The sequence below is a fragment of the Miscanthus floridulus genome, chromosome 2, assembly GCF_019320115.1.
Source record: "Miscanthus floridulus cultivar M001 chromosome 2, ASM1932011v1, whole genome shotgun sequence".
Classification (NCBI taxonomy): domain Eukaryota; kingdom Viridiplantae; phylum Streptophyta; class Magnoliopsida; order Poales; family Poaceae; genus Miscanthus; species Miscanthus floridulus.
The window spans coordinates 52,091,696-52,103,887 of record NC_089581.1 but is presented as its reverse complement, the minus strand read 5'-3'; positions in this window follow the sequence as shown (position 1 = coordinate 52,103,887).

Here is a 12,192-nt window from a genome sequence, read left to right as displayed (position 1 = left end):
CTCTCAGACTGGACGTAGGGCCTCGATTGCCTGAACCAGTATAAACCTTGTGTCTCTTCGCATTACCATCCGGGATTAGGGGCACGCAACACAAATTCACTCGTCGGTAGAGGGACCCCCTGGTTCCAAAACGCCGACAGTTGGCGCGCCAGGTAGGGGACGCTGCGTGTTAGCTTCATCGTCCCAGCAGGACCCGGATGGCAGACCCCATACGACCATTGCGTCTTGGCACCATAGTTTGGTTTGGGAGCCTAGAGTTCATGTCTCTGGGGCATGAGTACGACATGGTGCTCCTTGCCCCTCGAGCCCCACCATCCAACGATGAGGTCATGCCGCGGCAGCCCAGACGCAGGCGGCGCCCAGGCAGCCGCTCTCGCCGCGCTCGCCAGGCACGACGCAATGAATGCCACCCCGACGCTACGCGAACCCGGGGCGGCACGCCACTCCCCGCCGACGTCCTACGACCAGCTGTTGGTATGGGGTCCCTAGTTGGGGACCTGTCTGGCCTGAGCCTGGACAAAGGAAAATCGCCGGTGGCTCGCGGCGACGCCCAGTCGTCTAGTTCTACTCCACCATTCCCCGAAGGGTCAACCCCGGCGGGGCAGAATATGGAGGCGACACCGTCCTCATACCCCTTTGGGTTGCGGGATGCCGCCGCCTCTTATGCCTACGCCTACACTGCCGCTCACGAGCACCCCTCGGAACACCGCCAGCGCTTCGCTCTCGACCTGAGTACACACTTCGACTCCTCAGATGAGGACGAGGCATGGCCCGGGGTGGATTTCTCCGAACTCCACAACCCCGGGGCGTTGCGCCAATTCTTGGCCGCAAGCGACTACTGCCTCGGCTATTCCGACTCCGACGACGAAGGGACTTATGATCCATCTCGCGAGTGCTTCCACGTCGGGCTCGGGATGCCAAGGGCAGGCGAAGAAGACGAAGGGACAGGCAACCATCCCCCACCCCAGGCAAGGGCAGGCGATGCCATGCCTCCGCGTCTCGTAGCCCCGGCGGCGCGAAATGAGAACCCCGTCCACGGGGGGCATCGACGCCCAGACCTAGAGCAGCTCCACGAGCTTCAAGCCAAGGTCGAACAAGACCGACTCCTCCTGCAGTAGCTTTGGGACTCTCTCAAGCAGGAGCACCAAGGGCGCGGTGAGGGCGGAGGGGCCCGAGGGAGGGCCCGCGACGTCCATCACCGCATCAACGACAACGAGGGGGGAGAGCCGCCCCCGATCTTTAATCGGGCTAGCCAGAATGTCGCAGCGGCCGCGATGCTGGTCCGAGCAATGCCCAAGCCCTCCACCACCGAGGGGCGACGGGTCCGTGAAGAGCTCCGTGACCTCCTCGAGACCGCTGCAGTATAGTAGGCCGAAAGTTCCGCCTCCCGCCGGCGCGGAGGCACTTCGGAGCAACCCACGGCGTGACCTCACCGGGGCCAAGATGCCTCGGTCCGTCCCGAGCCCGCTCATGCGCCGGCGGCCAACGAGGCCCCCTCGGTGCGCGATCGACCTGGAGACCAGCGCGAGGCACAAGGCGACCACGAAGTAGTTGGCAGACGACGGCGCCGCGGCGACGGAGCCGCCCGGGGCTACCACCCACATCGAGGCGGTCACTATGACAGTGAAGAAGACTGCAGTCCTTCTCCCGAGCCACCGGGCCCTCGGGTCTTTAGCAGAGCCATTTGCAGCGCTCACTTCCCAGCCCGGTTCCGGCAACCTGCCAACCTCACAAAGTATAGTGGCGAGACGAACCCTGAGCTATGGCTGGCCGATTATCGTCTGGCTTGTCAGCTAGGCGGGGCGGAGGATGACCTGCTCATCATCCGCAACCTCCCTTTGTTCTTATCAGACTCGGCACGAGCCTGGCTCGAACACCTTCCTCCCGCACAGATCCACGACTGGCGTGACTTGGTGAGGGTCTTTGTCGGGAATTTCCAGGGCACCTATGTGTGCCCGGGGAACTCCTGGGACCTCAAAGGTTGCCGCCAGAAGCCAGACGAATCTCTTCGAGATTTCATCCGGCGCTTCTCCAAGAAATGCACCGAGTTGCCTCGCGTCGGTGACTCGGAAATCATCCAAGCATTCCTCTCTGGCACCTCCTACCGAGACCTGGTCCGAGAATTGGGCCGGAACGTACCAACCACAGCGGCCGCACTCCTCGACATCGCCACCAACTTCGCCTCGGGCGAAGAAGCGGTTGGGGCCATCTTCCCCAACAACGACGCCAAGGGGAAGCAGAAGGACGAGGCCCCCGAGGCCTCGCCCGCCTGCGTCCCCAAGAAAAAGAAGAAGGGTCGCCCAGGGAAGTAGGAGGTCTTCGAGGCTGCCCATGTCGCCGCGACAGATCACAGGAATCCCCGAGGCCCCCGGGGCCCCGGGCTATTTGACGACATGCTGAAAAAGCCCTGCCCTTACCATCAAGGTCCGGTGAAGCATGCTCTCGAGGAGTGCACCATGCTCCGGTGTTACTACGCCAGGCTTGGGCTCCCCAACAACAACGAAGCCAGGAAAAGGGGGGCCGACGAAAGGGACGGCGATAAAGATGATGGGTTCCCCGAGGTACACAACGCCTTCATGATCTTTGGCGGACCCTCGGCATGCCTCACGGCGCGCCAACGAAAGAGGGAACGCCGGGAGGTCTTCTCGGTCAAGGTGGCCACCCCCCGGTACCTCGATTGGTCTCGGGAGGCAATCACCTTTGATCGGGATGACCACCCCGATTATGTTCCAAACCCTGGGCAGTACCCGCTTGTCGTCGACCCGATCGTCGGCAACACCCGGCTCACCAAAGTTCTCATGGACGGAGGCAGCGGCCTCAACATCCTTTACGTCAACACTCTGGAGCTCCTGGAGCTCGACCGTTCACGGCTCCGAGGCGGTTCCGCACCCTTCCACGGCGTCGTACCGGGAAAGCGCACATGACCCCTCGGGCGCATCGACTTACCCGTCTGCTTCGGCACTCCCTCCAACTACCGCAAGGAGGTCCTCACCTTCGAGGTGGTTGGATTCAAGGGGGCTTACCACGCCATCTTGGGGCGCCCGTGCTACGCCAAGTTCATGGCGGTCCCCAACTACACCTACCTCAAGCTCAAGATGCCAGGCCCCAACGGCATCATCACCGTCGAGTCCATGTACGAACATGCATATGACTGCGACGTCGAGTGCATCGAGTACGCCGAGGCCGTCGTGGAGGCTGAGACCCTCATCGCCGATCTCGACCAGCTTGATAGCGAGGTTCCCGACACCAAGCGGCGCGCCGGGACCTTCGAACCCACGGAGGCCATCAAGCTCATCCCCGTCGATCCCGCCGACCCCGACGGCCGAGGTCTGAAGATCAGCACCACCCTCGACAGCAAATAGGAGGCCGTGCTCATCGACTTTCTCCGTGCGAACGTCGACATGTTCGCGTGGAGTCCCTCGGACATGCCGGGCATACCAAGGGAGGTCGCCGAGCACGCCTTAGATATCCGGGCAGGCTCCAGGCCGGTAAAGCAGTGCCTGCGCCGATTTGACGAGGAAAAGCGCAGGGCCATCGGCGAAGAAGTTAAGAATCTCATGGCAGCCGGGTTCATCAAGGAAGTATTCCATCCAGAGTGGTTGGCTAACCCTGTATTAGTTAGAAAGAAAAATGGCAAGTGGAGGATGTGCGTGGACTACACCGGTCTAAATAAAGCGTGCCCGAAAGTCCCATTCCCACTACCACGAATCGACCAAATCGTCGACTCCACTATGGGATGCGAAACCCTTTCCTTCCTTGATGCATATTCCGGTTACCACCAAATCAAGATGAAAGAGTCCGACCAGCTCGTGACTTCTTTCATCACTCCATTCGGCATATACTGCTACGTAACCATGCCGTTCGGCCTCAGAAACGCGGGGGCTACTTACCAACGGTGCATGATCCAAGTCTTTGGCAAACACATCGGGCGAACCATCGAGGCCTACGTGGATGACATTGTAGTCAAGTCTAGGAAGGCCGGCGATCTCGTCGGCGACTTGGAGGTTGCCTTCACATGTCTCAGAGAGAAGGGCATCAAGCTCAACCCCGAGAAGTGTGTCTTTGGGGTTCCCCGAGGCATGCTCTTGGGGTTCATAGTCTCAGAACGAGGAATCGAGGCCAACCCGGAGAAAGTCTCGGCCGTGACCAACATGGGCCTGATCCGAGACCTCAAGGGGGTGCAGAGGGTCATGGGGTGCCTTGCGGCCCTGAGCCGCTTCATCTCGCGCCTTGGCGAAAGAGGCCTGCCCTTGTACCGCCTCTTGAGAAAGTCCGAGCACTTTTCTTGGACCACCGAGGCCAAGGAAGCCCTCGCCAGGCTCAAGGCACTGCTCACCAACCCCCCCCCCCATCCTGGTTCCGCCCACCAAGGGCGAGCACCTCTTACTCTACGCCTCCGCGACGACCCAAGTGGTCAGCGCAGCCGTAGTAGTCGAAAGGAAGGAAGAGGGACACGCTCTACTCGTCCAACGACCTGTTTACTTCATCAGCGAAGTGCTCTCCGAGACTAAGACGCGTTACCCCCACATCTAGAAGCTGGTTTACACCGTAGTCTTGGCTCGACGCAAGCTGCGTCACTACTTCGAGTCCCACCCGGTGACTGTGGTGTCGTCTTTTCCTTTGGGAGAGATAATCCAAAACCGGGAGGCCTCGGGTAGGATAGCCAAGTGGGCTGTCGAACTCATGGGAGAAACCTTGTCTTTCGCGCCTCGAAAAGCGATCAAATCGTAGGTCCTGTCCGACTTTGTAGCCGAGTGGACCGACACGCAGCTGCCACCCACTTAGATCCAATCAGAATGCTGGACCATGTACTTCGACGGGTCTCTGATGAAGACTGGGGCTGGCGTGGGCCTGCTCCTGGTCTCGCCCCTTGGGATACACATGCGCTACATGATCCGGCTTCACTTCGCCGCCTCCAACAATGTCACTGAATACGAGGCCCTCGTCAACGGCCTGCAAACTGCCATCGAGCTTGGAGTGCGACGTCTCGACGTACGAGGTGATTCCTAGCTCGTCGTCGATCAGGTGATGAAAGAGTCAAGCTGCCATGACCCCAAAATGAAGGCGTACTGCGCGATGGTACGTCGCCTAGAAAACAAGTTCGACGGTCTCGAACTCAACCACATTGCGCGAAAGTTCAACGAAGCCGCGGATGAACTGGCAAAAATGGCGTCGGCACGAGCCCCGGTCCCCCCGAACGTCTTCGCCAGAGACCTCCACAAGCCATCCGTCGACTATGCCTCAGCGACGGAAGAGGGCACATCGGCCGAGCCCAAGGCAGGGCCCGAGGCCCCCTCGGCCACCGAGACCCCGCCAGCCGAGCCCGAGGCCATGGCGATTAACGCAGAGCCTCCCAAGGTCGACCAAGGAACGGACTGGCGAGTCCCTTTCCTTGATCGCCTTGTTCGAGGAGAGCTTCCTGCGGACAGAACTGAGGCCCGGTGGCTTGCGCGATGAGCCAAGGCTTACGTCCTCTGCAACGGCGAGTTGTATAGGCGTAGCCCATCGGGTATTCTCCAACGATGCATCACCACCAAAGCTGGGCACTCCCTACTTCGGGATTTGCACGCGGGAGTCTACGGGCACCACGCGGCGCCTCGGGCGCTCGTGGGTAACGCCTTCCGATAAGGTTTCTATTGGCCAATGGCGGTGGCCGATGCCACGAAGATAGTACGCTCCTGTGAGGGATGCTAGTAGTACGCTCGACAGACGCACCTCCCGGCCCAAGCCCTCCAAACCATCCCCATCACATGGCCATTCGCTGTGTGGGGGCTGGACATGGTTGGGCCTCTGTAGAAGGCACCCGGGGGCTATACCCATCTGCTGGTAGCCATCGACAAATTCTCCAAATGGATCGAGGCTCGTCCGATCACCCAGATCAAATCCGAGCAAGCGGTGCTGTTCTTTACGGACATCACCCACAGGTTCGGGGTTCCTAACACCATCATCACTGACAATGGGACGTAATTCACCGGTCACAAGTTCCTAACGTTCTGCGACGACCACCACATCCGAGTGGCCTGGTCGGCCGTAGGACACCCAAGGACGAACGGCCAAGTAGAATGTGCCAACGGCATGATCCTACAAGGCCTTAAGCCAAGAATATTCAACCGGTTGAAGAAGTTTGGCAAGAAATGGCTCGACGAACTCCCATCAGTCGTCTGGAGCCTACGAAACACCCCGAGCCGAGCCACGGGATTCACACCGTTCTTCCTGGTCTATGGAGCCGAGGCCATCCTCCCCACTGACTTAGAGTACGGTTCACTGAGGCTACAGGCGTACAACGAGCAAAGCAACCGCACCGCCCGCGAAGACGCCCTCGACCAACTGGAGGAAGCCCGAGACGTTGCGCTACTACACTCAGCCAGGTACCAGCAAGCCCTACGACACTACCAAGCCCGACGCATCCAAAGCCGAGACCTAAAGGTGGGCGACCTGGTGCTAAGACTGAGGCAGAGCAACAAGGGCCGCCACAAACTGACCCCACCCTGGGAAGGGCTGTACATCATCGCCCAAGTGCTGAAGCCCAGGACCTACAAGTTAGCCAACGAGAAGGGCGAAATCTTCACCAACGCTTGGAACATAGAACAACTACGTCGTTTCTACCCTTAAATTTCCAAACGTCGTTTACATTATTTCTTGAAATGCAATAAAGAAGCGTTCTTAGTTGTTATAATTTTTTGAGAAACCCCCATCAAGGGGAACCTACCCCCTCATAGACAAGTCGACTGTATAGAACCTAAGGACAGTACGATCGTCTCAAAGGCGAAAAGGCTGGCCGAGCCATGAGAACAGCCCACGCCTCTGGGCTATGGCAGCTCCCTCACCACCTTTTCACCCAAAGGACAACATAGGCTCCGAGGAAGTCCTGTACAGAGAACTTGTCTATAAGGAAGACTCGGCTCTGCCTCTGCAAAGCTGAGCCTCCCTCGGGGGCTAAAAAGGGGGAACCCCCTGAGTCCCGAACACCATTTGTTAATGATCTTTCAAAAAAAAATTCTACGCCAAACTCTCTCGCGCTCCGATGGGACCTTCACAAGAAACCCAAAAACCAAAAGCTTGTCTCGAGGCCAAAGGGCCAGTCGAGTCGTGAGAACGGCCTACGCCTCTGCGCTACGGCAGCTCCCTCACCACCCTTCGCCAAAGGACGGCTTAGGTTCCGAGGGATTTCTTTGCGGGTTCCCAAGATCGAGACAGAGGGCACAGGCTCGGAAGTAGAATAGAAAACGGTTAAAAGACCCACGTACGCGATTACTTTAAAGGCCTCAACGGCCACAAAAACGTCACGATACGGCGACTAACTCAATTCGGTTACATGGCCCCTTTCGGCCCAGGTCAAAGCTCAAGGATCGGCGGCCGGCGCGGGAGGGACCACCTCTTCTTCAAATAGACCAGCCAGCACTGCGCCAGGTGCCTCGGCCGCCTCCAACAGCTTCGCGACCTCCACGTCAGCTTCCTTGTCATCTTCCGGCAACACGTAGCCGTCGCTGACAGCCTCGAGGTTGATAGCGTAGTGCGAGGAGATGACGGCCAGGGCGCGCTTGACGCCCGTGTGCAACGCCCCCCAGAGCCTCTCGTGGACGCGGCCGCTCAACGCAATCAGGCGGCTCCCAAGGGAGCTGGCCGATTGGACCCCCTCGACGTCCAGGGCCTCGCAGGTGGTGCGGACTACGCTGCACAGCGCCTCGTGCTCCCGGACCTCAACATCCAGTGCCGCTTGCGCTGCAATGGAGGCCTCAGCCGCCTGGGAGGCCTCTTTCTCCAGATCTACGTCGCAACGAGGGGTCAGAAGTCGAACGCAAACCAGAACAAAAAGAACTAAGAGCACGATTCGGCGGAACTTACCCTCGGCCTTGCTCTTCCAATCTAAGGCCTCGGCCTGAGAGGCCTCGGCCGCCTTGGTAGCCTCGGCCAAGGCGACTTTGGTCAGCTGATGCTCGCTCTGCTCCGCACCCAGCTGCCCGGCTAGGGCCTTGGTAGAGGCCGTCGCTTCTTGGGCCCGAGACCTGAAGGCGTCTCGCTCCTCCTCCAGTTCCTTGATCTTCGCCACCAGAGGGGCAGACTGCTCCTTAGCCATGGCCAACTCAGCCTGAACGTCAGCACAACAAAGGCGAAGGTCCTCCACTTCCGCACTCCGCGCCGACAAAAGCCCCTAAGCATCGGCGAGCAGGTCTGTCTGCCACCAAAGCTGGTCCCAGATATCCCTCTCCCTTCGTAGGAATACCGATTTCCCAAGGGATCGAGTCTCCAGCTCCTAAAGGGGCAAAACAAAAAACGCGCGTCAAACATTGCGAGGGGGCTCGAAGAGGAAACAACGCGGCACAGGAGAGGAAAAGTACTTACCTAGGTGACACCGGGCAAGTCCCGTCCCACAATAGTCATCGCAGTCTGCAGCGACCGCACTGCAAGTTGGCGGTACTGCTCGAGGGTATCCCACCGCCCCCCTCTGCGATATCTTCAAGGGCGAACACAGGCTCCCCCTCGGGATCAGCCCGGTCCTGCCAGAAAACACGCGGGAAGTTCCACCCATGGGGCTCGGGCCGTAGCCGGGCAAGGGCCGAACTCCCCTCGGCAGGATCTGGGACTGGCTGCTCCGCGGTACTGGCCGCCTCGACGTCCGCCGCCTCCTTCCCGGGGGAGGAATCATCAGACGAGATTGTCTGAACCAGGGGCGGCGCCAAAACTTGCTCCGTCTCCACTTCCATCGCCTCGGCCTCGACAGATCCAGGGGCTCCGGCCTCCGCCATCTCTACCTTGGTGGCCCCGGCATCCACCGCCCTGACTTCGAAGGCCTTGGGGGCTCTAGCCTCACCCTCAATGGCCTCGGCAATGGTGGACGCCCCAGCCTCCTTCACCCCAAGACTCACGACATCGCGAGGCGTGGGCTCCTCCTCCTCCACTCGCTCCATGGCCGCCTCGGCACCCTTTTCCTGGGCAGCCGCCTCCTCCGAAATGGCCCCGCCCGACGCCGCACCACGCTGCACGCCAGCCTGCGCCTCCGCTGCCTGATGGGCGGAGGAGCTAACGTTCACCTTGAGCGCCTTACGGGGCGCCAAGGCAGGATCCTCCACCAGATGCTTCTGGCTGGAAGCAAAGACACTCCCAAGGTCAGCATGCGACCAAGGGACAAACGGGAAGTACTATGGACTCCACAAGAGAAGACGCTTACCGTGAACGGGGATGCAGCCGCTTCGACACCGCCAGCCTCCTCTGCAACGGCGCCGGTGGTGGCAGCGGCGCGGCCTCGGTATCCACCGGGGCCAGCTAGCCTCTGCCGGACCCCGGTACCTCCTCGACCCTTCGCGGAGACGATGGGGTCGGCCCCACCGTCGCTCGCTCCACCTCCACCGCCGGACCCATCGGGCTGACGGCACGCTCCTCCGACACCCGCGCCTCGGGCATGTCGGTCTCGGCCCCGGGACGGGCCGCCACCGGCCCCGGGACACCTCCTCCTCCTAGGGGCGTCAGGCTCCTTGCCGGCGCCCCGGGCACCATCTCCCTAATGTCGGGGAGGTGTTCCAGGCAGGCCGTCCCCATGTCGCGCCCGTCGCCGTCGCCCAAAGAATCCAACACCGACGATGAGGGAGACAGCTCCAACGGGAGGCCGTCGAGCTTCTGACGCCGGCGACGGGCGTCCAGCTTTTCGCGCACGAGGAGCTTCTTCATGCGTTTCGCCTCCTTGGCATCCTTCTTCTTCTTCTCCTCCTCGATGCGTGCCCTGTTCACGGCTCGCAGCTGGGCGTCCTCAGGAACAGGCGGCGGGGAGTCTCGCACATCCCTTATCCCCTACAGGAACGACGAAGTAAGACAACAGACAAAAAAGGCGGAAAACAAGAAGGCCGCGAAAGCATCGGCAACATCCAACTCACCAGTGAGATGTACCCCCGCGAAGGGCGCATCGGGAACGGCGCCAAATCATCGATCTTCGGCCTCCCGTCTACCACCTCTCTCACCCGACGTAGGGTCTCGTCGTCGGTAAGGGCGAAGGCGGACATCTTGATACCGGCAATCGGGTCGCGCGGGGTCATCTCGAACAGCCGCCGCCGCCGGGCCATCAGTGGCAACACCCTCCGGCGGTGAAAGGCCGCCACAACCACGGCCGCCGAAAGGCCGCGGTCACGTAGCTTCCCCAAGGCCCGCAATAGCGGCTCCAGCCTGGGCTGATCAACCTTGATGACGCCGTATCCCCACTTCTCTGGTTGACTCTCTACAACCCGCCCGGTATAAGGAGGAAGTCCTCCATCGTCGTTGCGGAGGTAGAACCAGCCGTCGTACCAACGATGGTTGGACGATGACAACTGGGCCAGGATGTAGAGGGACTGCCGGTCTTGGCGCACGTGAAGGGTGCAGCCGCCGGCCCTCTGCACCTTCCGAGCCCCCCTCGTTCCCCCCGGCTTGGTGGTGAACGTCGCTTGGAACAAGTGGAGCCACAACTCCCAGTGGGGAGCGATCCCCAGGTACCCCTCACAGACGGCGACGAAGATGGCCGCCTGCGCGATGGAGTTGGGGCTAAAATTGTGAAGCTCCACGCCGTAGTAGTGCGGGAGCGCCGCATGAACTTATCCACCGGCAACCCGAGGCCTTGCTCGTGGAAGACGACGAAGCTCACCACGTAGCCGTCGCGTGGCCTCGGCTCCGACTCATCCCCCGGAGCAATCCACTCCAGCTTGTCAGGGTCGGTGATCGGGCGAAGAAGACCGGCCTCCACGAGCGATTGCAGCTTCTCCTCGGTGACGTCAGACCGCTCCTAGGGATCCGCCGGGAGGATGACGGGACCACCAGCCATTGCGCGGTGGAGGTCGCTGCTACGGTGGTAATCTCTCTCTCTTTCTTTCAGTTTCTCGCTCTCGCCCTTCTCCTCCCCGGCGCTCTATGCTCTCAGCAACGGCACAGGGGCAGTGAAAGCAGATGCGGAAAAGGTAAGAAAGGGGAGGGCGAGGCTCTTGGCGTATTTATGCAGGGACGAGACAAAACCACCGGGCGACGAAATCGGGGAAGTTTCCCCAAAAAGTCCGGCATGGTTATCCAGATCCGGTCTTATCGCCCATGCGCCCACTCCCTCCTCATTAATCGTGCGTGCAGGTACGTCCCATCGGCTAACGCCATGTCGCGTCCGACCACAGCAGCAGCAGGCGCCGTTTCGCCTCCCCGGAAAAGCCGCCTCAAAAGACGCGCCTGCCGTTATTAGCCGTAGGGAGAGAAATAACCCCCCCCGATTCCTTTCAGGCAAAGGAACTGGGCACCGAGCCCGCTATGGTCCAGGGGTTCAAAGGCTGGGCCCTTAGGGGTTTCGACAGCCGCCCCAGGGCAACAGAGTCAGGGGTGACTATGGGCGAGCCTATGCGAGGCCGAGGCCCAAGCAAGCGAAACGCTTGGGATGCCTTGTGTCGTGTCCGAGACCGGCAGGGAGGTCTCTGAATGGGATCCCACCGTAGGGAGGCACCGAGCCACCGAGGCCCAGCGAACGGCCTCGGCACCCACTAGAGAAACCCTCCGGTACTCTTGGAGCGCGTCTCTGGACCGCTAGCTGACCCCCAGCGAACGGGGTATAGGCCTCCACTCGGACTTACCCGATAACAGCTCACCGGAAATGCCATCGCTCGCGCCCACCGAGGGTAGCGCGGCATGTTCCATTCCTCCTTCCGAGCGAAAAGGAAGCGCGAGGGTCGAATAAAAAGTCAGGGGAATCCCCGACGGCCCTCTTGCTCCACGCAGAGGCTAAGGGACTCTACCTGCAAACCATTGCCGAGGCCCAGCGACTTGGGCTCGCACACGAGGGGGCTCGGCAAAACAAACCCTCCTTCCGAGCGAAAAGGAAGCGCGAGGGTCATTCAAAAAGCCAGAAGATCTCCTGACAGCCCTCTTGCTCCGTGCAGAGGCTAGGGAGCTCCTTCTGCAAAAGACGCCGAGACCCCGCGACCTAGGCTCGCACCCGAGGGGGGCTCGGCGGACAGACCCTCACGCGCGAGGGGTGAACCAAAAGCCAGGAGGACCTCTGACCGCTCTCTCGCTCCGTGCGAGAGACTCGGGGGCTCCTCCTGCAACTTTGCCGAGACCCAGCGGCTCAGGCTCGCACGCGAGTGGGCTCGGCAAACAGCCCCTCGTCCGAGCGAAAAGGACGTGCGGGAGACGGACAAAAAAGTCGGGAGGACCCCCGACCGCCCTCTCACTCCGTGCGGAGGCTCGGGGGCT